Raw genomic sequence first — 12,326 nt, 5'->3', positions numbered from 1 at the left:
CTTGAGGCCTGCCTACTTGCTGAGAAGGATGGAAGGAAGACTGCACCCTTCATCCCCTGCTGAAGTGACAATCTCCAGAGGCCTCCCTAATACTTCTCAACTGACCTGCTGCACCTGGACCAGCTGCAACTGGACCTTCTTTCTCCCTGCTGGCCTCTGCTGGAGTGAGTTCCTAAGTCCTGAAAGGTGCCTCCTGGGTCCTAGACCCTTGGTGTTACATCAGTTTAACTCCTCCTTGAAGAAAAGGAGAAATCTTGAAGTTTTGGGCTCTACAGTAGAGAAAACAAGCCCCTTTGCACCAAGATCTTGCCACCAGTGCCAATTCCCAACCATTGTGAATGTCCAGCAACGCCTGTCTGCGACGCCCGACAGGATCTTCACACTACAGTGACATCTGTCTGCAACAACATGTCTCTCTCTTTGCACTACAGCGACAATCATCTGCAACGCTCTCCCTGCTCCTCCCGGCCTCCTCCACCATGAATGGAATTCTTTGCGCTGGACGTATGAAAGTATCTTTTTCAGGAGGACTGACCTGGTACCTGTATCCAGCCAGCACTCAATCGTGGTTGGCCTGAACTTGTGACTTTCACACGGTCTTGCATGACCAGATAACTGTGAGTGTCACTTTGTACTGTTAGGTGCTATTCTTACCTGAAATCTTTGAAATTGCAAATCTCCGGTCCTATTGGTTGGACCTTTGTAATATTGGTGTCGAATAATTTATAAAACTGTACTCTAGTTTTCTAAATTGGTGTGGGATTTTTCTTGTGTATTGTTTTCACTTTATCACTGTTGCATAAACACATTGCCTCTAAATTAAGCCTGACTGCTTTTGTGCCTAGCTACAGAGGATTAAGCACAGGTTAATTTACTAACCATCATGTGGTTTGGTAATAATCTTTAATGGCAGAGTGCAAACGGTCAGGGTGTGCCATTTGCAAGCGTGATTCCTTCATCAACACTCCAACACAAAAAGCATAATTGGTCAGAGTGCATAATTTGAGATGAGCTGTCCAGTTTGTATATACACAACATAGGATACACATTAAAAAATATTGGAAACTTTAAATAGACAAAGAAGCCATTCATTTCTGAGCAAGGAGGAGACATACAGCCCTCTCTAAGTATATATTAAAATATTAATCATAATACTGTGTGCGATAGAGAGCTAACGTTGTCTGTTGTGACAACGCATAAAGAGAAGTCTGTGGATTTACTATTGTTAATAAAAGGTGTACCTGTGAGATACACACCTAACATAGAATAGTAAACATGTTTGTAAAGCGCAGGTTTGCCCCAATGGCCTCATGGTTATTGTTACCCATAATTAACAAGAATGACCACTGGAGGGATGAAAGACTGTGCGATAATGCCAGGGCTTGAACCTGGGAACACGGGGTAAAGCACACCTTACTGCAGTGAATATATCACCCCTGAGGCACCATACTTTGTGGAAGCCAGAAGAAGAGTGGATGCCAGGTTTACTTTGTAAACGCTCTTGTGCAAAGGGATATTCTAAGAGAAGTAATGAGGCAGATCCAATTCCAGCAGGGAATTTGATTTTATTGGGAAAATTGTATTGAGTTAATTCCATAAATGTTGTGGGGTAATTGTCTTAGTGGCTGCTGATACAGCAACTATAAAGATGTACACGTCCTCAAAAAGAGGAATTGAATAATTAACAGCTGGTTTAATATTAATGAATGAAAATAGCTTTCATGTTTGTTAAGATTGATTTCAACTATTGTACCAGGCTGTTTTTATCATTAATTTCACACCATTTTACTTCGCTCATAGGCACATTCGCCAGGGTCTTCGCTCACCATTTCTGTGAGAGAACCTGTTCAGTCAATATATCAGCAATGGCAGCTGATACCACTGCTGCACTCTCCTACCAGTCAGAGAAATTAGTGTGTCTCCTATAGGTAAGTTGGCTTCTCATTGGAGATGATTCTTTGGTGCATTAAGCAAACTTTTGGTGCATGCATTTAGATCATCTAACAGAGTTATTGTTTCATAACATTTCGATCATTAGGATAAAAATTGATAACCTCAAGGAAACATGCTTGCTTCTGCCAGGAGATACTAAAGTCTTATGTTAGACTTTGTCTTTTGAGAGAGAATGGTTAAGCAGCATACTTAAGTTCAAGAAATTTTATTGGAATAATTATAGACAAAATAAGCAAAATACATCTGCAAAACAAGTACATAGTAATGAGCTTAAATACTTGAATGAAAAGAAAAAGGTGTATAGAATTCTAAAAGGAGGAAAGAAAAAAAAAGGAGAGAGAGAAACAAACAGAAAAAAGAAAAGAGAGAAGAAGAAAAAGAAAAAGGAAGAACATGAAAGAGCAGCATACTTAACTAAGATATCAAGGGCCTTCACCAGGGCAAAATGAGCATTATTCCAAGGCCCTGCAATACTCAACAGCGGCAGTCCCTCCACTAAGGCAGAGGAGCGTCGCCCCACTGATCATTGAGCAATGCAAAAGAAAAAGAAAATAACATGATAAGAAAATGATAATAACAAGAAGGTATTATGATGTTATTTTTCGTTACGGGACTCCGACTCCAGCCGGGTTGGGTGATGCGGGGCTGGGCTCCCCACCATCAGAGAGAGCAGGCGTGGTTTGCACTTCCCCCCCTGAATGCGCATGACTGCTTGGTCGACCCTCTGGAGCCGTCCAAACAGTCAAGCGCACTTGGCATGTTCTCTACTGGACTGTGTTGCACAGCCCAGTGGAGAACATGCCCACCCTCCCAGTTACTGCCGGAGCGGCTGTTTCGGCCGCTCAGACCGAGCAGCATCATGATTGGCTACAAGTGTCGGGAGACTGGGTGCTTCCGGTGCTCTGTGAGGACAGAAGAGAGACGTGCAGCAGAAGGTAGGATAGTTTTTTTATTTTTATATCGCGCCTTTCCCCCTGGTCGGGCATTCTGGCTGTAAAATGTTTCATAGATTTAGAAAGTAAAGCCTGCCCTGTGTATAAATGATAAGGCAGCTGACATGACCAATTTGGACGCTCATTCCTTTTAGAATTAATGAAGAGTGCCCGGGGACCCGGCTTCAAGTTCTTGACCGAGGCCCAATGACAACATCATGCAATCCTGTGGATGTCGAGACTGCTGATAAATTAATCTCCTTTACAATAACAGAACGTCTACCCTCTATCAAGCAAAATCCCTCTTCTTTTCTGTCAATAGATAACCCTCTCAGCACTATGTACAGATGCACTTGTGAGTCAGTCAAGCATTTTTTTTTCCTTTTGTAGGGTGACCCTATCTTCCCAGTTTATTAGGGGACGTCTTACTGAAGTGTTTGATCCTACACAGCATTTAAATGTGTAAAAATGCGGTTGGGTTATGATAGCTAGCAGTGTGCTCTGAAGACATGTTAGGATTTATCATATAACTGGAAACATTTGTATACCCGGATTAGAACAGAAAAAAACAATTCTGGTCCCATGGCACCTGGATCTTTTTAAAGTAGGAGCACTGAGTTGCTATTGTGAAAGAAAACATATTTGGTTTTGGTGAGAGTAAGTTTGCAGTACATGGTCAAATCCGTTTTTAACAAATAATAGAGTGATCCATAGTTTTTGGTTATAACAAACCCCTTACCAGCTTTATGAATAGATTAGAGATCATGGGAAACAGGATTGACTCCTAAAACCAGCACAAGATACGTGGACAGCATCACTGGTAATTTTGTAGCAGGCTGTGTCCATCTCTGTGTGTTTGAAGTAGAAGTGATAGTGACACATTGATTATTTTTATAAAAAATAGTAGCTGGAGAAGCTGTGATTTAAATATGCATGCCTTAGATTTTAGTTTTTTATGAGGATCACAGGTTGACCAGTTTTCAAGAAGATAGAACTATTGTTCGAAATTGAGTTTCTAGTTGGCTGAGATTTGCACCCTTACCAAGAAGGGACCACAGTCCTAGTCGGGTAAGTCAGATACATAACCTAAATTATCATGTGCCCACCCTCTAATAGCTTGGCACAGAGCAGTCAGGCTTAACTTAAGAGGCAATGTGTGAAGTATTTGTGAAACACTTAATTACAGTAACACAGTGAAAACGACATAAAAACACTCCACACCAGTTAAAAAAATAGAGAATATTGATCTGAGTAAAACAAGACCAAAATGACAAAAATCCAATAGGTAGAACTTGAGATACACATTTTTAAAGAATAAACTGTAATATAGTGCTTAAAAGTCAATGGTGCTTAAGGTAAGTCGCTCTGGGCTAGGGTATATCCAAAGTTTTGGGCTGACCGTGATGGATGGCATGCCGGCTACAAGACAAAAACAGGGCCCTCAGAAAAAGTACCTTGGATGAAGCAAGCAACGGGTTGAAGACTCAATATGTTGGTTCTGATTCACACAGTCAGGTCAATGTAGCGAGTAGCGGAGCAAGCGCTGACTCGTAGCCCACGAATTCCCTGACAAACGCCACCTCGGCGAGGACTGAGGCCACGCCCCCTTTAAGGCCACGCCCCGCATCCACCTACATCATGTGTTGCCACCGGAAGCGCAGCGGACGAGCGCAGCGGACGAGCGCAGCGGGAGCGCCTAAGGCAAGCCCGTCTGCGCCCGTCCGCGCTCGGCCGGGCTCAGGGCCAGAACCCATGCCGGAGCCAGCTCCCACTAGGGTAAGTTACTCGCGTCGAGACCTCCTGAGTCTCAGACCCACCAACGACAGCACGTGCAAATATGTTCATGACTTAGACGGACTATTTACTAGCTGTACACTCTGCCACCCAGTCCAGCTACAACTCACCATTCCACCCGTCTCACACCCGGGCCTTAAACTTGCCTCACTGAAATGCAGGTCACTCCCTATGCATGCTCTGCTCATTAACCACCTAATAGAAGACCACGAGCTGGACATTCTGTTCCTTACGGAAACGTGGCTCACCGACCACTCGGACTCGGACGTGGTCTTAGCCCTTCCCCCGGGCTTCCATATCCAGTCCCAACCGCGCCCATCTGGCAGAGGAGGCGGACTGGCCATCCTCTACCGGGATCACTTTTCCTGTAGAACCAACGATGCCCACATCTTGGACTCTGAAAGCCTTCATTTTACCATCCAGCTAGCGCCGACTAGTACGCTGTCAAGCCTCCTAGTATATCGCCCCCCTGGCCATTTTGGCCCGTTTGCTAGCGCTCTCCTAGAATCAATAGCATCTCTGGCCCATTCCACCTCCAATTTCTCTATACTAGGAGACCTCAACATCCATTTCGACAACCCCCTAGACACAGGGGCAGCCGATTTATTCTCAGACCTGGCGACCTATGGCCTCCAACTTACCAACTCTGGAGCCACACACATTAAGGGTCATCTACTAGACCCTGTGTTTACCAATATCCACACCCTACAGGCCAAGGAGTCCCTCCCCCTCCAGTGGACGGACCATTATTTGGTCCCTCTCCGCTTACCAGAGGCATTCAGGAAACCCCACAAGCCCGCCACCTATACCAGGGACAGAGCATGGTCCAGACTCTCTGCCGAGGACTGGGCCAGAGCCCTGAACTCTACAACCCCATGTCCACCGGATGACCCAGTCACCGCGGACACAAAGTTCAGGGAGTGGATCTCCACCTCCCTCGATTCTATCCTTCCCATAAAAACCCGTGAGGATAAAAACAGGAAAATAGGATCAGCCCCATGGTACAGCCCGGAACTCAGAACTCTCCGCAAAGAGTGCAAAAAAGCGGAGCGACTATGGAGAAAGAACTGGCTTCATGCCAGCAAGGACGCCTACCGTAGGTCGGTGAGAACCTATAAATCCACCCTGAAGCTCACTAAAGCCGCCTACTACGACACCAGAATAAAAAATTCCACCAACTCGGCGAGAGAATCCTACCTCATTGCCAAAGAACTCCTGAAAATACCAGCGCCCCCCTCTTCCAACATATCCCCTCCGGACAGAAGTGATGAACTGGCAACCTACTTTGATTCCAAAATCGCCCGTATCCTAATCTCCCTCCCTCCTCCCGGTCTGCCCAACCACACGGACAATGATGCCCCTACCAACCATACAGGAAACATCCTGCACCCACAGTTGACCGCCTTTAGGGCAGTATCATTGGACGCAGTAGGAACAACCCTGGCCAAGATGAAAAGCGGCTCCCCCCTTGACCCCGCACCCATCAGATTCCTGAAAGCAGTTGCCCCTACCATCTTGCCCACCATCACGGAGCTGATTAACATCTCGCTATCCCAAGGCTCTGTCCCTCCGAGTTGGAAGAGTGCTGTAGTCAAAGCTCTTCTTAAGAAACCTCAACTGGACCCCTCCGACCTGGCCAATTATCGGCCAATCTCGCTTCTCCCTAGCATCAGCAAAATAGCCGAGAAACTGGTCAATGCCCAACTGTCCCAGTTTCTTGAATCAAACAACCTTCTGCGTCGGTCCCAAACTGGGTTCCGTCCAGGCCACGGCACAGACACCGCCCTCCTCGCTGTCATCGAGGAGGCAAGGTGCATTTTGGATTCAGGAGGGTCAGTGGCAGTGATCCTCCTGGACCTCAGTGCAGCCTTTGACACAGTGAGCCACCGTGTCCAACTCCACCGGCTGGCCGTGGCAGGACTCGCGGGCGCTTGGATAGAATCTTTCCTATCAGGTCGCTCGTTCCAGGTATGGGACGGCAATTCCCACTCAGCCCCTCTCCCCCTCACTAGCGGAGGTCCCCAGGGGTCTTCGCTAAGCCCCACTTTGTTTAACGCATACATGGCCCCTCTCGAGGATGTCGTCACCCCATTCGGAATCAAGATAGTGAGCTACGCGGACGACACGCAACTGGTCGTCTCACTCTCACATCTTGACAACCACTCAGACAATCTGTTGAACTGCCTCCAGGAAATCCACCACTGGATGTGCGAGTCATCACTTAAGCTCAACAGATCGAAGACCGAAGTCATGCTCATGGGCAAGAAATGGACCACCATCCCCCCATCGGTCTGGCCAGACGTCTTCGGTGAGGCGCCCACCCCGAAACAAGAAATCAAGACCTTGGGAGTCTGGCTTGAACCGGAGCTGTCTATGAAGACCCAGGCAGCCAAAACAGCAGGTACCTGCTTCGGACTCATGCGCTCCATCCGCAAGATCCTCCCACTGCTCCCGCCCCTATCAAGGAAACTCTTGGTTCAAGGTCTGATCCTTGCTCGGCTAGACTACGGCAGCGCTGTCTATCTTGGAGCCCCTGAATCTACCCTGGCAAAACTCCAGCGAACTCAAAACGCGGCTGCCCGGCTCCTTATGAGCCTCCCCTCCAGAGCCTCTGCCAGACCAGCGCTCAAGGCCCTACACTGGCTTCCAGTGCGTCAGAGGGTAGAATTCAAGGCTTTGTGTACCGCCCACAAACTCCTCAATGGTCTTGGCCCTTCTATCCTGAGAGACATGGTCACCCCATACAAGGCCCCTAGACTCCTGCGCACGGATAACGAGCGTTTGGCCAATGTCCCTAGATTGAGGAAGGCACGCACCGGCGGTAGACGCTTCGCAGTAAAAGCGTCCTCAGGATGGAACTCACTGCCCCGCTGCCTGCGGCTGGAACCATGCCACCTTCTCTTCCGTAAAAAATTGAAAACTCTGCTTTTCCCCAAATAAGCTCCCCTTCCCCCCCTGGTCTCCACAAGTAGCATAGCGCGGGGATGCCTCCGGGTCACCAGGCGCTCTATAAATTGCTAAATAATAATAATAATAATAATGTGTCAAAGTCAGGCATTGCAGTTTGGTCCTGCGTTATCATCTAACCCTTTGTGACGCAGGCGCCGCATGACGGTGAAGCCTCACAATCTGGATCTCGTATCAGTGCTGCACATTCCCAGAACATTGCAGTTGGAACCTCGGATTGGCGTTGCATCGTTGTCGAACCTCGCAATCAGGTCCCACATCATTGCCGAGCCACGCAGGAATGTCTTGAATCAGCACTGCGTCGGTCTCGAAGGGCACTGCATCCGTTTTAATCAGCACAACGTTGGCACTGTGACCCTTTTTGTAGGAAAACAGCTGTAGAACCCGCTTACAAGGCCCAGGGCTGGATTGGCACATCTTGGCAGGGCAGGACTCCAATGTTGGCAGACCCAGCAGGTGAAGCAGTGCTGAAGGAAGTCTCTAATGGCCCTGAGACTTCAAGAACAGCCATCCGTTCTTTGGAGAAACGTGGGTTCAAAGATGCAGAGAGCAGGTCCAGTCCTTTTCACTCCCAGACAAGAGGGAGCAGGACAGCACAGCTAAGCAGGTAGCAAAGTAGCATTCCTTTCTACAGCACAGCAATCAGCAGGCAGCAGGCCAAAACAGCAAAGCCGTTAGCAGCCCCTCCTACAGCACAGCAATTCTTCTTCTTGGCTGAATGTCCTTTGTTCCATCGCAGTTCTTATTGGGTGTGTCAGTGGTCCAGTATTAATACCCAATTCTGCATTTGAAGTGGGAGAGACTTCAAAAGAGATCTTTCAAAATCACAAGGTCCCTGCCTTTCCTGCCATGGATCCATACTCACTGCAGTGGGGTATGCAGCTATTTGTGTGGGCACAGGCACAGACAGTTGCAAGTGTCAGCTCCTCCCTCTCAATCTACCTCAGGGTGGCCCTTCAGCATGGTGATGGGCCATTAGGATGCAAATGTCACACCCCAGCTCCCTTTGTGTGTAACTGTCAGAGGGAATGCACAAATCACAGCTGCCACCCAGCCCAGATGTGTATTCAGAAACAGGCAGAGGAACAGAATGGTTAAATTAAGAAAATGGCAACTTCCTAAAAGTGGAAATGTTTAGACTTATGATTTAAAATCCGACTTTTGTGAGCCTAGAGACACCAAACTCACAACTTTAATTTTTTTCCTCAATTAGAAATTACGATTAAAAGGTGTTTTAAGGGAATCCCTATATTAACTTATGGAAGAGATAGGCGTTGCAGTAGTGAAAAATGAATTTAACCGTTTTTCACCACCAGGACACGTAAAAATCAAAAGTCCTCCCTCGCAAATACACTGCACCTTGCCCATAGTGCTGCCTAGGTCCTACCTTAGTGTTGACATATATGTAATTAAAGGGACGATTAACTTGCTAGGGTGAAAGGGCACTTTAAAACTGCACACACAGGCTCTGCAGTGGTAGGCCTGAGATGTTTAATGGGCTACTGAAGTAGGGGACACAGTCAGTGCTGCAGGCCCATTAGAAGCTTTTAATTAACAAGCCCTGGGTTTATATAGTGCTATTTACTAAGGATCTATGGGGCATATTATCAAGGGGGTTTATCTCCGCTTTTTTGGCTTTAAAAGCCAACAAAGCGGAGATAAAATTATCTCCCTATTACCTAGCTGACGCTAACACCAGTTAGCGACAGCAAGTAGGAGATAGCGACCATCTTGGGCCCGCTTTGCATGTCAGTGAAATTTATCACTAATGACATGCAAAGTGGGCGTGCCAAGATGTTAGCGACTGGAAACAGTCACTAACATCGCTATCTCCTATTATCAAGCTAACACCTGCCCCTGAGCAGTTCTTAGCCATGTTATCCAATGGGAGGTGGATAACATGGCTATGAGCATTAGCTCGGTAATGCATGAATATCGCTGACTTTTCAGCGATATTCATGCATTTCGGCCGATTTTTATCGCTTAGGAGATAAACCTTGATAATAGCAAGGTTCCTAAGCGATAAAAATCGCCGCAGCTCGGCAATAAAAATATTGCCGGTAAGCCAACATAGCGATAATTATCGCTAGTTGTTGGTAATATGCCCCTATATGTAAAAATTTTTTGCCAATTATGGATAAGCTAATGTTTTGTTTTTTTTTCTTTTTGTCCACATATTGCGAAAATTCTATGTGTATGGAAATTCAGGTCTCTGCCTCTGTACTTTTGTACCGTCACTGCCCCTTGGTCTCTCTTGGTTGGGGAGTTTCCCTTATTTCACTGTATCAGAGGAGCCCCTTTAAGCCATTTTCATATTAACATTTCTGCTGTCGGGGGAGACGAGCTAGCCATCTTAGCTACTCTATGAGTATTATACTAATCAACCAGAAGATGCTTTCGCATTAATCATGGGACCGTATGTTCTACCCTTACATTAGAGGTCAGGTGGTTTTCCATGATTTCCCAGTACTTGTATCTCTTGCTAGCTTTCCCTCTTCTATCTAGTCTGTTTATCTTGAGGGCTGAGTTCATCCACTCTCCATGTGTTGGAGGCGATGGCCCAATCCACTTAATACAAATCTCCCTCCTTGCTATCACCATTAATACGAAGAGTAAATTTGCTTCACTTACTGTTAGTTCATGCTCTTCTCCTGTGTTACCAATCCCAAAGAGAATAAGACTTGTACTTACGTTTAGTTGTCTTTGGAAAATCGAGCTTAGAGTCTTACCAACTTCTTCCCAGAACTTTTCCAGGGATGGGCAATTCCAGAACATGTGGAGATCGTCTGCTCTCTCTCTAGGGCACTTTTTCACACCTGCATTTTTGAATTTTGATAGTCTTTTCGTTGTCCAGTAAGCCCTGTGTAGTGTGTAAAGATGATTTCTTTTCAAGGCAGCTGATTTTAGTGTTGACCAACATTTCTTTAGAGATTCTTCCCATATTCTGCTCAGGTCTACCGTTGGCAGGTCTTTCCCCCAAATTTGATCTTCAGTCTGAATATTTCCGTCTCCTGCCATTATAAAGGTCCAGTACCACTTTGCAATTTCCTTATTTATGGGTAAAATTTTTATCATTTCTTTTTCAAGATTTTTGCTGTCTTTGTCATATGCCGGAATTGTTTTTACCCAACTGTTTAGTTGATAGAACTTAAATTTTGAGACTGTCCCGTTGGAAATCATGTGAAGTTCTTCCCAGGAGATTAGTGTTGATCGGTTTAAAAGTTGGCCCCAGTATTTGATGTCAGCTTGTTTCAGAGGGTTAGCCATAGCGTCTTTTAAGCAATCCGGGGTTAGAATAAAAATGGGAAACACCTCATATACAATAGCAGGCTACTACGGCCCTAATCTTGATGACCCCGAGCCCCTTCAAAATTTATACACACATCTGTTATCAGCCACTACCCCGATAATCCTGGGAGGAGACTTTAACCTCATATTAGATCCTAGAGTAGACAGGTCCCCCCCATAAGCTGATGTCACCATGTTTTGAGACCAGAGCACATGCACGTTAGCACTGGTTGGCAGTGGCAAAAGTGCACCAGAATCCTAAAGACAGCAACTATGAAGTCAGCAAAACAGTAGGTCAGAAGGCAAAAAGCCTGGGGATGGGGAAACCACTTCAAGGATGCCAGGACGAACTACGATATTGTAAGTAAAGTGTCTAGTGATGCTGATGATTATGTTGACCTTCTGTGTGACGTTAACCCCTTTGCTGCGGCGGCAATTCCGCCGCAGCGCTAGGGGGCTGGGGGGGGCGAGCGGCGCTCGCATGCTTGTGACGGAGCCGCTCCGTCACGAGCCGCGGTTGCGCTATGCTCATGACGGAGCGGTTCCGTCATGGCCCCGCCCGCTCAATGGAACGTCCAGCGCAGGCGCGGAATTCGCGCCGCACAGGCGCGCCGAGCGGTCCATGACGGAACCGCTCCGTCACGAGCACAGCTCAACCGAGGCTCATGACAGAGCGGCTCCGTCATCAGCATGGAAGCGGTTAAAAGCAACTGAAGTTTTGAGTGCCTGGCCCACCTGACAGGCATGACATCTGCTCTCAGTGTTCTTTCTAATTGTATTTGTAATCTGATGTGCATTGCCAAAAGATACTCCTCTTTCTATCCTGTCTTCAAGTCTCCCAATGGCTAGAGCAGTCGACATCGGAGCTGGGGAACCGAGTTCAAGTCTCGGAAGGGGCATCCTGTGATTCTGGGCAAATCACTTAATTTCCCCATGCCTAAAAAAAATTAATTTGTAACGCAATTGGTGCTCATGTAAAGTTCTTTGATACCTTCAGGTCTAGTTTGCTCTACAGAAAACTTCCCCCCTCAAAAAAATATATATATGCTGCTCGTGTCTCATTAATACACCCTTAGCAGTTGACAGGTGCAGGTCTGGCCCACAGAGAGGCATTCTCTATTCAAGTGTAGCAGTACAGTGTTCCCAGGCCCTGGGAGGTAATTACATAATCATCAGACATTTAGCCTATTCGGTCTGGTGAATGTGTCTGGCACAGTTAATAATGCCTCTCTCCTTGACAGGCCTAATGGACTCTATGAATTCACTCTATACTAGTCAAGAGTAAGAATGTAGGGAAACCTAGAGAAGTTTAAATACGGCAGAGCAGCCGGTTATGAAAGCTAGGGTGCGGTTACACATCGGCCCACCTTCATCCTATCAGCACTTCCAATC

At 46.7% G+C, this 12,326-nt stretch overlaps 1 protein-coding gene across 5 annotated transcripts in view; it reads left to right on the top strand.

The window, feature by feature from the left end:
• The window catches only part of PGCKA1 (PDCD10 and GCKIII kinases associated 1), a 282,865-nt gene that overhangs the window by 69,238 nt on the left and 201,301 nt on the right, over positions 1–12,326 (top strand). For 4 of the 5 annotated variants that reach the window (XM_086963999.1, XM_086963997.1, XM_086963998.1 and 1 more), the window contains exon 2: positions 1,801–1,928. The exons of the other annotated variant lie outside the window; for it this stretch is intronic. The gene's annotated coding sequence lies outside the window, so the exon portion shown is untranslated. The remainder of the gene's footprint in view (positions 1–1,800; positions 1,929–12,326) is intronic. 5 annotated transcript variants of the gene reach the window in all.

Source organism: Lissotriton vulgaris, chromosome 3_2, assembly GCF_964263255.1.
Source record: "Lissotriton vulgaris chromosome 3_2, aLisVul1.2, whole genome shotgun sequence".
NCBI lineage: Eukaryota > Metazoa > Chordata > Amphibia > Caudata > Salamandridae > Lissotriton > Lissotriton vulgaris.
This window is presented reverse-complemented; position numbering and strand designations above follow the sequence as displayed.